This window comes from Anabrus simplex, chromosome 2, assembly GCF_040414725.1.
Source record: "Anabrus simplex isolate iqAnaSimp1 chromosome 2, ASM4041472v1, whole genome shotgun sequence".
In the NCBI taxonomy this organism is placed as follows: domain Eukaryota; kingdom Metazoa; phylum Arthropoda; class Insecta; order Orthoptera; family Tettigoniidae; genus Anabrus; species Anabrus simplex.
In genome coordinates this window covers 589,809,090-589,823,687 of record NC_090266.1, presented here as the reverse complement: position 1 = coordinate 589,823,687, position 14,598 = coordinate 589,809,090, and the positions used below count along the sequence as shown (strand labels likewise).

Sequence of the window (14,598 nt, the reverse complement as noted above, 5' to 3'; positions counted from 1 at the left end):
GTATGCATTTACCTCTTCACTATGGATGCAAATAGAGAGAAGATGGAACTTCACAACAGTGTACATTTATACATTTCAAAAGACTTGAGAATGCAAAATGAATACAGTCTACTACAGGTATTTCCTGGAAATGATTGTGTACTTATGCTGTACGCAGTAGTCTTGGCAATGACACTGTCATTAGTACGGATTTGAAAGGTGTGTTATAAATCTGTTACTCTACATTTCAACATAGGGAAATCCATGCTTAGTGCTGACAATGCAACCATCAAGGCAAGACAACAAAGCAGCCCAGTAGCTCTGACGCAAGTATAATAGACTGATATAACTTGAAAACAATATTCTTTAACCTATGGATAAATAATGCAAGTATAGAGCTTGTATTATTATTATTATTATTATTATTATTTATGTAGTCGGACGATCATTTAATTTGTGAGGTTATGTCATGAAACATGTGCTATATATATATTTATATGAGTTTAGTTAATATAAGAACCTGTAATTAATAGTATATAATTTATTATTACCTGTATATATGATGTATAATCCACAGTAACATTGTGCAACACACTGTACCATCCAGAATAACGTATCTTTGACACTAGACAGTTATAATGTAAAGAACATTCTACAACCATGTATTAAACACTCTAGAATTTACAAGAAAAGGTGTTGTGTAACATCCTTCTAGAAGCCTGGCCAGGCAACCTATACAAAGAGACAGTCTCGATGGTGGAGTTGAGTTATTAACAGGAGTTGTTTTGCGAACTCATGTTGTGCTTGTGCCGACATGCTAAAGTAGCAGTCAACTGTTGCAAGATGGCAGTCTTAGTCTTCTGATTCTTCGTGACGGGCAGTTGTTAAAAATGGTGGCTTACTGATGTGTAATGTGTAAAATATTATAAATAAAATTAGTGTATGCAACTGACAGCATTTTGTGTGCATCTCTTTGTGAATACATCAGTTCTCTGTAGTCACTTTCTTTCTGCACATAGATACGGCATTTAAAAGACAAAAGTTTAATAATACTGAAAAAGGTCCATGTTATCAAGTGCGCGTAATAAATAAGCTCAGTGTGCATGTGCATGCAGATAAATTTGGTGTGGCAAAGACACAAATAAACTGAACTCTCCGATAAAATGGCTTAAAGCCGTAAAATTACAGCCAGAAAATAAACATCTTCAGGCAGGAAAGGACACGATGGTTCCATATGTTAGTGGCGGTACCCCAACAGCGTCTGTTTCACATGTTAGTGGCGGCTGAATAAATATCCTCTGCGGCTAACACCGTAGTTGTAAATCAGAGCTTGGTCCACTTAGGGTTGATAACCTTTGATAGACAGATATGGGAAAGATTTTTAGTAAAAGAATTCCACCATCCTACTCCTTAAGGACGGAGAAGACTACATTGGATTCGGTGGATAGTCGCCTAAAAGACAAGAATGAATTTGAACACTCAAAAATACATACATATAACCAAACATACAAAAATAGAGTCAAACATAATCATATTAATTACATTGCAACGCACAATATAAAGTTCTTACTGAAAACCGGAAAGCTCAAGAACTTCACAGATGAATTAGATAGGCAAAATATTCTTGTGGTAGGGCTCCAAGAAATGAGAAATTTAACAGAAGATCCATTTGAATCTCAAGGTTATAGAGTGTACAATGGGAAGCCAGGCCAAAAGGTCATGAAACATTGCCCCCAATTTGCTACAGGATTAAAAATTTGAACATAATAGATTCCGTAATTAATTTTAAAGCCATCTCACCAAGAATTGCAATTCTAACTTTACAAACCACAAACAAACTTATAAATGCTCATGACCATACCAATGAAAAAAATTTCCTAACAAAAACTCTGCAAGAAGTCGATAACTTCTGGGATCTCCTTGATCAGACAATGAATAAAATCAATATGAATAACATCAAGATCCTTTTAGGGGACTTTAAAGCTCAACTGGGTAAGAAAAAGAAGTATCAAGATGTAGTAGAAAAGTGGGCTCCTCATAAATATACTAACAGAAATGGGCAAAGACTCATAGTAATTTGCAGAACCCATGGAAAATCTCCACATCTACATATTTAAAAACTTGGAAACATCCTGATTGGACAAAAGGAGAATGGCAGCTAGATCATGTATGCATGGACAAATTCCTTCACAAGGAAATCTACAATCTCAAAGTTCTAAGGGGAATGGACACTGGTTCAGATCATTACTTAATTAAAATCAAGATTAAATTCACTCTATTAAGAAGAAAAGGACACAAGACCCTCACCAGTTAATCCAGAATGCCCAGTATCGGCAAAGAACAGGAACTACAAGACTAACAGACAATTTAGATGACCTAATACCAATTCTTAAACCGAATGCAGAAGATCCATCTCCATTAAATCCACGGAAAAGACATGCCTGGTGGATTGTGATAGATTGCATGACGAAAGATATCAAGCTTGGTTGAAATTTCAAGCCCATAAAACAGAAGAAAATGCCATGAACCTCAAGATTGTCTGAAAAGAATTCATCCAAACGATTAGAAGAATAAAGAGAAAATATCAAAAAATTTAATAAACTCTATTGAGGAAAATTATTACAAAACCAATTCTAGAGATTATTACAAAGCCTTTTGTAAACAACTGCAAAAATACAACCCCCCCCCCCCCACATTATTGTTGAATAATGAAGATGGAAAAATAGCGCATAACAATAAGGAGAACGCAGAAATCATGGCGGAAGCATTAAACAAGCTCTTGAACAGTGATGAACCTGAAAAGCTCTTATTAATTGATACACATACCCTGATAAAAACTAAACCAGAACATATAAACCCACCTACAGCAAAAGAAGTTGAAACAGTGCTTAAAGAAATAAAGAACTACAAAGCGTGTGGAGAAGACCAGGTTTTTTGCCGAGATGTGGATATATGCCAGCAGTGCAACTCAAACATACCTCCATATGATATTACAGAAAATTTGGATATCAGAAAAATTCCCAGAACAATGGACAACAGCCATAATTAATCCAATTCATAAGAAAGGTGAAAGAAGTAATCCAGACAACTATAGAGGTATTTCCATCCTTGACTGCACATATAAGATTTTCTCTAAGATACTATATAATTAGATTAAAGAACAACTTGATCAAGAGTTAGATGAATACCAGGGAGGCTTCAGACCTTGGAGAAGCTACTCTGAACAAATAATAACTATGAAGCTAGTCAGGGCATATTACAAAAAACAAAACAAGCCCCTTTCAATAACGTTTATAGATTTCAAGAAAGCTTACGACTCCATCCACAGACGATCATTATTAAAAATGTGAAGACATTTCGGACTTCACCCAATGCTAATCAAATTGATTGAACTTACTCTAATACAATTACTAAAATTAAGTTCAGAGGAGAACTTTCTGAACCATTCTTGGCAACAACTGGTTTAAGACAGGGTGACGGATTGTCACCTCTTCTTTTTAACTGTGCACTAGAGTATATTATGAGGGAATGGTACAAGAAAAACTTGAAAAATATAAAAATAGATTGGAACCCAAAAGGATAACATACATTTGAACTGTCTAAGATTTGCTGATGATCTAGCTCTTCTAGCCAATGATATTCAGGAAACAAAACAACAAATAAATTCTTTACAGGAAATAGCTCAAAATATTGGTTTGAAAATTTCATTTGAAAAAAAAAAACAGAACTGATGTGAAATGCAAGAACAAAAGTTTGTAATAAGTAGTAATATGATAAAGGCAATAGTGTAAAAATGAAGAGAGAGACAGTGTGGGAAGAACTACGAAAAGAAAGATTGAATGGAATAGAGATTGGATTGATGAGCTGTGTAAGTTTATGTAGATTATAAGAAATAAATAGTAATAGGATAAAGGTATAGTATGAAGGTATGAAGAGAGAGGCAGTGTGGGAAGAACTATGAAAAGAAAGACCAAACAGAGTAGAGATTCAAATGTGTGTGTGTTTTTGTGTGGAAGTTTATGCAGAATATAATGAAGAGAGTAACACAGAATGAGATTGGAAGGATGAACTGTGTGTACGAAAAAAGCAGGAGTCTGGCTGTGTAGTGGTTTTGTTAGATGTAGAGTTATCATCTTGCTAAAGGGACTGGCTATTCGCCCAGAGTGAGATGCTTCAGGTGAGTGGATGGAGTGTATGATGTAAGTGGTTACAGGGAGGGATAGGTCTGACCTATCCCAAGGTGTGATGACTAAGTATGTCTGCACAGGGTGCGAGAGTAGGTGAGGGGAAACACGCTGTCAATGTAACAACTGAAAGAGCCGAGTATGGTTGCTGTCTTGGTTGGAGGAGAGTGTTTGGCAGGCCGCGTGTTGAGCTGATTTCCACTCACATGCGGCCTGTTACATAAGGTCTGATGAGGAATATGCATTGACAGCGTTAGGGGTATCTGAGGATGCGGTTTTCCAGCCTCACGTTGCAGGGTTGGTTGGGGCATAATTGGGAAGGATGGACTGTTCCTCATCAGGGGTGATGCCACAACCAGTCAGTTTAGAATACAGTAGTATGTAGTTAAATCATTAGTTTAGTTGTTGTAGTGGTAGTGTCTTACACATGAAGCTGGCTATCCGCTCATGTGTGAAATGCTGCATAGTAGATTAGAGAAATTAGTTATAGACTTAGTGGGTTAAGTAGTGGGTCAATCTTTTCTTTATAACCGGTACCGATGGTGTATGTACGTAGGTGGATCAAAAGGTTAGCCACGCTGTGTGTCGCAACCGTGGGCACAGCGGAGAAAGGGACAGACACTGCCCACATGTCTGTTAGGCAGGTCGCTGTGGTGTCTCGTCTAGTATTGTGTGAATAGCGGCCAAATACAATGGCTCGTCAACTGGACGTTCACTCCAAATATGAGGTGCATGCGACAATCCGATTCCTATGGGCCAAAAGGAAGAATTGCACGGACATTCATCGTGAAATTAGTGCTGTGTATGGGGAGTGGGCCATTTCCCGGCAAGGTATCGTAAAGTGGTGTCAGCAATTCAAAGCCGGACGCACGGATATCACGGACAACCATCGCAAAGGAAGGCCCGCAACGTCTAGGACCCGTGAAAAAGATCAACAGTTTGAATGACATCATTAGACAGAACTGGCGCATTAAACTGAGAGAAATCGCGATGCAGGTGAACATGTCGTATGGCAGTATGTTTGCCATTGTTCACGAGGACCTTGGATATCTGTGTCAAAGATGGGTCCCACGTCTTCTCACCGATGAGCACAAGGGACAACTTTTCCAACCCTTCCTGGCATTTTTGCAACGCTATGCCGCAGGCGGCAACAGGTTTCTGCGGCGAATCGTCACAGGCGATGAAACGTGGGTCCACCACTTCACTCCCCGAAACGAAGCGAACATCAATGGATGAGTGCACCCCTCATCACCACAACGAAAGAAGGCCAAGGTTCAACCTTCAGCCGGTAAGGTTATGGCGACAATGTTCTTTGACATGGAGGGTTTCCTGCACGTGGAATTCATGCCGAAAGGAACGACGATCAACGCGGCGTCATATTGTCAAACGTTGCACCGGTTGCGTAAAGCGATTAAAGAGAGGCGCGGGGGGAAATTGAGCGCCGGTGTGATTTTGTTGCACGATAACGCAACACCTCACAAGGCCCACCAAACGACAGAACTACTGCAGCATTTCAAGTAGGAGGTCTGGCAACATCCACCCTAAAGTCCCGACCCAGCGCCATGTGACTTTCATCTGTTCGGTAAGCTCAAAACGGAGCTCGGTGGTCGACGTTTCCAGACCGATGAGGAGGTGAAGGCCGCTGTCTCCGAGTGGTTGCAGAACACTGGAGGAAATTTCTATGCATCCGGCATCGACAAGTTGGTTGTGCGTTTGCAGAAATGTTTGGAGTCTCTTAGAAACTATGTGGAAAAGTGACGTTACAGTGTATGTCGTTATAATCGTGTTGCTGTTGTGTAGGTGGTGTAATAAATGGCCATAACTGGGAAGTGCAACTTATATTCTGATCTGCCCTCGTACTATGGTTGGCAATTAACAATATGTATGTATGTATATATGTATGTATGTATGTATGTATGTATGTATGTATGTATGTACTGCTGTTAATTTTCACTGTCATCATTTAATTGTATTTACTTGTGTGATTGCCATTGTTGGTGTATTTTTTCAATATACTAGATTTTAGAATTTCAGATTTTTGACATCCCTGCAGATATTTTTAGTACAAACAAAATGCTTTTCCTGGTTGTTTTATTATGTATGTGTGCCCTCCTGTGTTCATTTTTACTCAATTTGTAAGCTTGTGGTAACAGGATTAATCAAATATTCCAAGTTTTATTTTTCTGAATAAATTCTTTTAATTAATTAATTAATTAATAATATGAGGAATAAATTTCATGATGATCAGAAAGTTATCCTGAATTTAGATGACTATGTATTGCACTGCCTGATTAAGTTTTGCTGTCATATCTTTAAAAACAGAGTTGCATTATATTTTCTGAAAGCCCATATTTTCCATTAAAACAGCCCGGCACTTCTAGACTGCACCTTTACATTTTCACTTGTCACTAAAAGGTTAAGATAAATACAGTTTTTGCTCTTAAATTAAAGTGATCCATACTTTTTGTCTACCAGTGTATTATTAGGGAGTGAGAATGTATACTCAACAGCACAAAATTTGGCCGCTAGCTAATCTAAGAATGTGCCACATTAGAGTCCCACCAATCAGGGCAAACCTGAGCAATAAAGCCCATGAAACAGGACGATTCATTGTATCTGCCTTGTAGACATCACTGAGATCTGATTTCTAGATTGACGCATAATACAAACAACTAATAGCGCAGGAATTTTTTTTTCTAGAAAGTAAAGGGTAACATACCTTATCGCTAAGTGGAGGTCATGCGACCTGTTCTGACAGTGGGATGTAGTAGCTTAGTTGGTAGAGGCGCTATATATGGGTGATAGGGTATAAATTGCAGCAGTTCGAATCCACCCAGTGGTCACTACCCTTTTTTTTTTAACACTAACTGGAACAACTTATAAGTACAATCGATTTTTGGAATACAGTAACAATATCAACGGCGAACAGTTATCAAATTCCCTTATTTTGCTTCATTTCTCTGTATAGCAGTACAATAGTATCTGGTCCATGTTTTATGCTTTAATGCACAAAACATGTTAGTTCCTTGTTCCATTAAGCATAAAATCAATGATGTTGTCTTTGATTCCTATAACGGAAGGCAATAGCCATATAACGAGAAATGCTGTATTTTAGAAGAAGTATGTTGATTTACTGATGGGTTGACCAGGGGAATAATAGCTCAGCCTGTAAAATACAGTAGAAGGAAATTGCTGAAGCTCAACAGCAAGATGATGAATGTCGTAAAATCAAGCTACTAACTCAAGAGTGTTAGGCACAATTTATTAACGACATACCAACCGAAATACGCTAGAGGCATCCTTATCACCAGGAGATGAATGTCATCCAGGGCCTTCTATGACAAGTTTGTCAGATTATCATTCCTCACTGTATGCGTCTAGAAGTCTTTAAGCATCCGGGAGATAGTAGGTTCGAATCCCACTATCGGCAGCCCTGAAAATGGTTTTCCGTGGTTTCCCATTTTCACACCAGGCAAATGCTGGGGCTGTACCTTAATTAAGGCCACGGCCGCTTCCTTCCAACTCCTAGGCCTTTCCTATCCCATCGTCGCCATAAGACCTATCTGTGTCGGTGTGACGTAAAGCCCCTAGCAAAAAAAAAAAAGAAGTCCTTAACCATATCCTCGATGGACATCTTCGCATTACTCATCGCTAAGTGGAGGTCATGCGACCTATTCCAACAGTGGGATGTAGTAGCTTAGTTGGTAGAGGCGCTATATATGGGTGATAGGGTATAAATTGCAGCAGTTCGAATCCACCCAGTGGATTACTCATTTGGGACAAATATTTCAGATTCCCTATGGTAATCAACATCTATGTCATTGTCTGGAACTTGCAAAGTCAGCAGTCATTTGGCCAAATATTACAGCTGAAGTTAACTGTTATACTGAGCGAAGTGATACTTGTAATAAGCAAAACATTAAGTGAACTCATCCAATGACTGCTTCGGAAACACCTGTTGGTCCTTGGGTCAAAGTTGGTACCGATTTCCTAAAGACAGAATGACACAGATCCAATGTCATTATAGAATATTATTAAAGTTACACAGAACTAGTATGTGTCAACACAACAGCAAGTGCAGAATGATTTTTGATCATGCTTGTTGTTTAAAGGAGCCTAACATCTAGGTCATCAGCCCAATTTTTGTTGTTGCCACATTCGGTATACTGATGGAGATTTTCTTCGACTTGGACAAGCAGTTCATTGGTGTCCACTAGTTCAGGTTCAAAATCAGCACCAGTAGTCCATATTGTGAGCCATTAAAGCACTCGAACAGCTGTTGAATAAGAATACAACTGATCCATTTCTAGCACTGTTAGTACAATGATCAACTGCCAATGCATCAGGTTAGAGCCCTGTTGAACTATCAATGGGACATAAGCTAAGAACGCATTTGCCTGTGTTGCCATCCATGTTGCAACCACAATTCAATGATCATGATGAGTTCTTATCCTGGGATTCATTCCACTGTCAATGTCAGGCAAATGACTATGACAAAAGTCATCGTTCCACTCCAGAGAAGTCAACTGAACCTGGTACTTGAGTATTCAATACGATAGCCTATCAGAAGGGATAGTGGAGAGTAGAAATGTTTCCCCCGTTCAGTCAATGTGCAGACTCCAGAAGGAACATTCCGTCGTAACGTAACCATGCTCCGTCAACTCAGAGAAGAGTTACCTGCAGTTAATCAGTCTAATCAACCAGTGATATTTCTTTCCACTCAATAAGATTTGGAGACCAGATCCTGTTCTCGCTATGGAATCATACATAAAATGCCAGCCAGGTTCCTGGACAGCCAGTGAGCTTAAGAGGGGAGAGGCAGTATGAAGTAGCACTCCAGATGCTTGTCTACTATGCCAGGTCTAGTGTTTATTCTGTGTTCAAGGTGGAGCAATGCGAGTGCGACATCCACATCAGAGAGGATCTATGGACAGTTATGAGCCTTGTGTGTTTGATGTGAGAGAGAGAGAGAGAGAGAGAGAGAGAGAGAGAGAGAGAGAGAGAGAGAGAGTGTGTGTGTGTATTTTTGAGATTAGTGCACACATTTCAAATTTGGGATTTATTGTGAATGTTTTCGACTTTTATTATGCATATTTTAACATGTTTTAAAAGCAGGCTTCAAGAAAATGTAATTAATGCTACAAACTCTTTTGGAACGAGTGGCCTTGTTCTGAATGAACATTACAGCTTGGAAGCTTGGAACCAGTGCTCACATTCTACAGACAAATGAAGAAGGCCTGTCAAAAGACAAATGTGAATACCTTAGTAAACTAGCTGATGACCTGAAAATTGACATCCTAACAATACAAGAAACTCATATGACAGAGAAAGATATGGAAAGCAGGGGTAAGATTGCAGGATACAGAATTATAGCAAGTCTTTTCTCACCTGTCCATGGATCAATCATGTATACCAGAAATAATATTTGCAACACTTCAGAAGAGAACTCCCAAAGAATGAAAGATATAGAATTAATCGCTGCCAAACTAGGTCATGTGACTATCGCATCAGTTTACAAACCACCCCACTCCAACTGGCCAACTCCACCACTGCCTTCACTGCCCACTCCTTGTATATATGTAGGAGGCTTCAACAGCCGTCACACATCCTGGGGCTACCCAAACAATGATGAAAATAGAGAAAAACTGGCTATGTGGTGTGATAGCCAAGACCTGTATCTCAGTTTTGATGCTAAAGCAGAGAAACCTCCAGCAGAAAAGCATGGACCCTCCTTAGGAAACTTGGCGCTACTTCAAACATACGCAAAGAGGAGCCAGGTATAACACCAAATGAAATGGCACTACATATAAAACCAAGAGCTGACAAAATTCCAATAAACCACACTATGAAGAAACACATTGAGAGAGAGATGAAGAAATTGGACAACAGCCTCCAAAATGACTCTACTCTTGCTAATTCATTCAACCAAGAAGAAATTGAGAAAGCCATCAACATGTTAAAAATGAGGAAGGCTGCAGGTTCAGATGGTATTTTCCCTGAATTCATAAGATATCTTGGGAAAATATGGCTCAAGAACTTCTTCAGTGACGTATTAGAGAATGGAATCATTCCCCCGGAGTTCAAAATGGCTCACACCATGGCAATCCTCAAACCAGGAAAACCAGCAGATGACCCCTCAAGCTACCGTCCTATTGCACTACTGAGTGTCTGCTACAAATTGTTGAAACGCCTCATCCTCAACCAAATCCAGGAAATAATAAATGACATAACACCAACATACCAGGCAGGTTTCAGAACCAAACGAAGCTGCTGTGAACAAGTATTAGCATTAACATCATATATTGAGGCAGGATTCCAGAAGAAGCTAAAGACATCTGTCGCTTTTGTTGACCTGACAGCGGCATATGATACAGTATGGCTGGATGGACTACTATTCATAATTGAAAAGCATAAACGCTGCTGAAAACTTACAGCCGTTCTGAAGATCATGCCAACAAATCGTTACTTTAAGGTCATCATGGGCAAAAGACAAGTAAGTCTTTTACAGTAAAAAATGGACTATCTCAAGGGTCTGCATTAGCCCCACTACTTTTCAACTTGTACACCAGTGACATGCCTGACACCATCAGCAAGAAATTCTGCTATGCTGACGACTTAGCCATCGCTGTCCAAACTGTCACATTAGAAGAGGGGGAAAGCATTCTCTCCAATGACTTGGAAACCTTGAGCGCATACTACACAACATGGAGACTTCACCCAAATCTGGTTAAGACAGAAGTATGCTCATTCCATCTGTGCAACCAAATAGTTCACCAAAAGCTCAACGTTGTGTTCTGCCAACAAAGAATTAAACATAATTTCAACCCCAAGTACCTTGGTATCACCTTAGACCGTTCTTTAACATACAAAAAACACTTAGAAAATACACGTCAGAAACTTAAGTCAAGAAACAACATCATGAAGAAACTAGCTGGTACGACATGGGGAGCCGATGCATCCACACTACCTACTACTGCACTCACCATGGTTTATCCAGTGGCTGAATATTGTGCCCCGGTGTGGCAACGTAGTGCTCATACTAGGAAGATCGACGTCCATTTGAACGAATGTATGAGAACCATAACAGGCACACTAAAATCCACCCCAATCCCGTGGCTACAAACTATCAGTAACATACAACCTCCTGAACTGAGACGACAGGAAGCAACTATACGTGAGTGGAAAAAGTTACACCATCCTGATCATCCACAGAATCTCCCAATCCATGAGGTCCTTACTGACCTACCTCCTTCTCGTCTTAAATCAAGGAACCCAAACGGCATGACATAACTGGCTTCGATATCCAGGAAAAATGGCGTCAAAGCTGGAGCTCTGCATGTGTGAAACACCAAGGCATCCAAGACCCCACAACTGGACTCCCAGGATTTCACCTGAAGAGACACCAATGGTCTAAACTCAACGGGTTAAGAAGAGGCCATGCTAGATGTAATGCCATGCTACATAAGTGGGGACTTCAAGAATCCCCTGCTTGTGATTGCAGAGCCCCTTTCCAGTCAGTGCAGCACATTATTGAGGAGTGCCCTCTGAGGAGGTATGGTGGACCAGCCCAAGATGTCATCAGTTCTACACCCCCCTTCTTAGAATGGCTACAGCAACTGGACATTGATTTGTAAATGTGAACACTACCACATTCTTGTCCTTGTGAAAATGAAAACCTACAACCTGTTTTCCAGTCAGTGACAGGGTCAGGGATGAAATGAATGAATCATATATAGGCTATTATTACGATGAGGTCACCACTCCTAAAGTGATATATAAATGAATGATAGATGCTACGAAATGAGAATGGAGAGTGTTGCTGGAATGAAAGATGACAGGGAAAACCGGAGTACCCGGAGAAAAACCTGTCCCGCCTCTGCTTTGTCCAGCGCAAATCTCACATGGAATGACCGGGATTTGAACCACGGTATCCAGCGGTGAGAGGTAGACACGCAGCCGTCTGAGCCACGGAGGCTTCTTGTCCTTGTATATAGTGTAAATTTTCTTTTTTCTTTTGTATACATGCCATACGATAAATAAATAAATAAATAAATAAAAAATTAATTAATTAATTAATTAATTAATTAAATAAATAAATAAATAAAGCTGTGGTAAGAGTTCAAGGGAAAATCAAGACAAGAACATAACATGCGTCAATTCCTGTCAAAATTGTAGAGAATGCATTCACTGGTGACTGCATGGAGCGAAAGTCCAGCATAAACTGAGCACTTCATTATGAGATATTTACACACCAAAATACCGAGAATGGGGTAACTCTATGAAAAGCACTTTCCACCTTGTCAATACTACACATTTTATTATATTAGTTCCCGAACATGTTTCGAGAGCTCAACTGCTCCCTGCCTCAGTGGTACAAAACATCAACAAAAACCCTTGGACTAGCTATTATAATCTATGTCTTAATTCTACACTATACTCTTCATTGTACAATTTAAATATCCATTACTGAAGTCTTATCTAACTCTTATTTTCCAAATTTGTTCAATCTTGAAGTCAGTGACACATTTGTTAATAATGTTATTAGTTTTACGTCCCACTAACTACTTTTACGGTTTTCGGAGACGCCGAGGTGCCGTAATTTTGTCCCACAGGAGTTCTTTTATGTGCCAGTAAATCTACCATCCTGAGGCTGGCGTACTTGAGCACCTTCAAATACCACTAGACTGAGCCAGGATCGATCCTGCCAAGTTGGGGTCAGAAGGCCAGCGCTTCCACCGTCTGAGCCACTCAGCCCGGCTGACACATTTGTACAACACTGTGATCAGTAAGATAAATTATACATAATTTAATAATTTGAAAACGTTGAAACATCCCTTTTCTGTGTTTAAACTGTTCAATCACTTATCCCTACTGTTGAATCATTTATCCCTACCATGTCATTTAGAAAAAAACCCTTACAAAACTTATAATTCACAAAAAAATTAATAAAAACCTATTAAATCAGTCACTACTATACATGCTAAAATACTGAAAGGCTGTCTGCCCTATTCTTGAAAAAACTTCCCCTTTCCTTAAATCCTATTCCTTATTTTACATTGCTAAGGTTGTAAGATCTTTCATATAAAAAACAGGATTTTCTCCTATTAATCATGTGCGACCATGCAAGCCATAAACGTCAAGTTCTTCTCGCTTTAGTTTCAGCGATTATCCAAATTTGTCAAATTAAAACACAATTTTGCTTGTCTAAACCAAAATAACACGTCCTTGCTTCCACTGACCTTACGACCTTATGAGGAGAGTGCCAGTTATTTCAGATGACTGTCAGCTACATGTTAAAAGCCACTACAGCATGAAGGTACTTTATCCTAATTTGATTCACTCAATCTGTGCACCTCATAGACTTAACAAGTTTGTAGAAGAAATAAGGACACAATTTCTAAATGTGAATAAACTAATATCCACTATGAGGAAAATGTCTGTTAAAATGCCACTTCACAGAGAGACCTACAGGAATTTCCTACCAGATGTTCCTCTTCCTCCGGAGACAAGCCTATCACGCTAGGGAACTTGGAATGAAGCTGCGCTTTTCTACTGTCACCATTCCGATGGAGCGAAGAGTGCGATTGAAGGATTTTATGTCAGTGATTCACTATTCAGGAGGCAAAAGTGGCTTTCACAATGAAACAGTTCAAAGGGAACTGTCATACCAGAAGCAATCAAGAAGATAGAAACACATGGTTGAGTCTTAGTGATTCACTGAAGATTATGGAGAAAGTGAAGAGGGAACTGGAAGGTATCCCAGGAAACCTCAGACTCCATCTGCAAACAAAATATTGTGATGTCCTCAAATGAAATCTGGGCTACATCATGGTAGCTACAAACAAGTATTTTGGCTGGTACTGATAATATGGATCTACCAGAATGTTTAACACCTACACTCGCTCCCGAATTCAAGTACTGTCCTGTCACATCCGTAGATGTAGAGAGAGAATTCTCCGCATTGAAGCTACTTTTTGCTAGTGGCTTTACGTCGCACCGACACAGATATAGGCCTTATGGCGAAGCTACTTTTAAAAAACTAACAACATAGATTTATACCAGAAAACTTGGAAAAGTTTGTTGTAGTGCAAAGCAAACTATGCAGAGGAAACGTAAGGTGTGCAGTGTAAAATGGAAGAGGAATGTGTATTCAAGAGTGTTTCTTCAAATTTGTGGGGTTTTTTACACCGTTTTCTTACAACCTTACATATTATGATTCATCATTTGCATTGATTAACACACTGTGACTTATTTAGGAGACTCGTACATATGTTTTAATACTGAACACTGATAATTGATACATTGCACAAACTATGCACAGCTGCAGTTGTAAGCAGTGTGATTTTTTGCTTGTCATTCAGTCGATCAATAATTTTATGTAATGGTGTGTGTGAATCATGTGAGTCTAGTAAAGGAATCTTATGTTTGCATTTCA

The 14,598-nt window shown here is 39.4% G+C and overlaps 1 protein-coding gene across 3 annotated transcripts in view; it reads right to left on the bottom strand.

Annotated features, from left to right (window-relative positions):
• The window catches only part of Sin1 (SAPK-interacting protein 1), a 214,920-nt gene that overhangs the window by 108,556 nt on the left and 91,766 nt on the right, over positions 1-14,598 (bottom strand). The gene's annotated exons all lie outside the window — the stretch shown is intronic.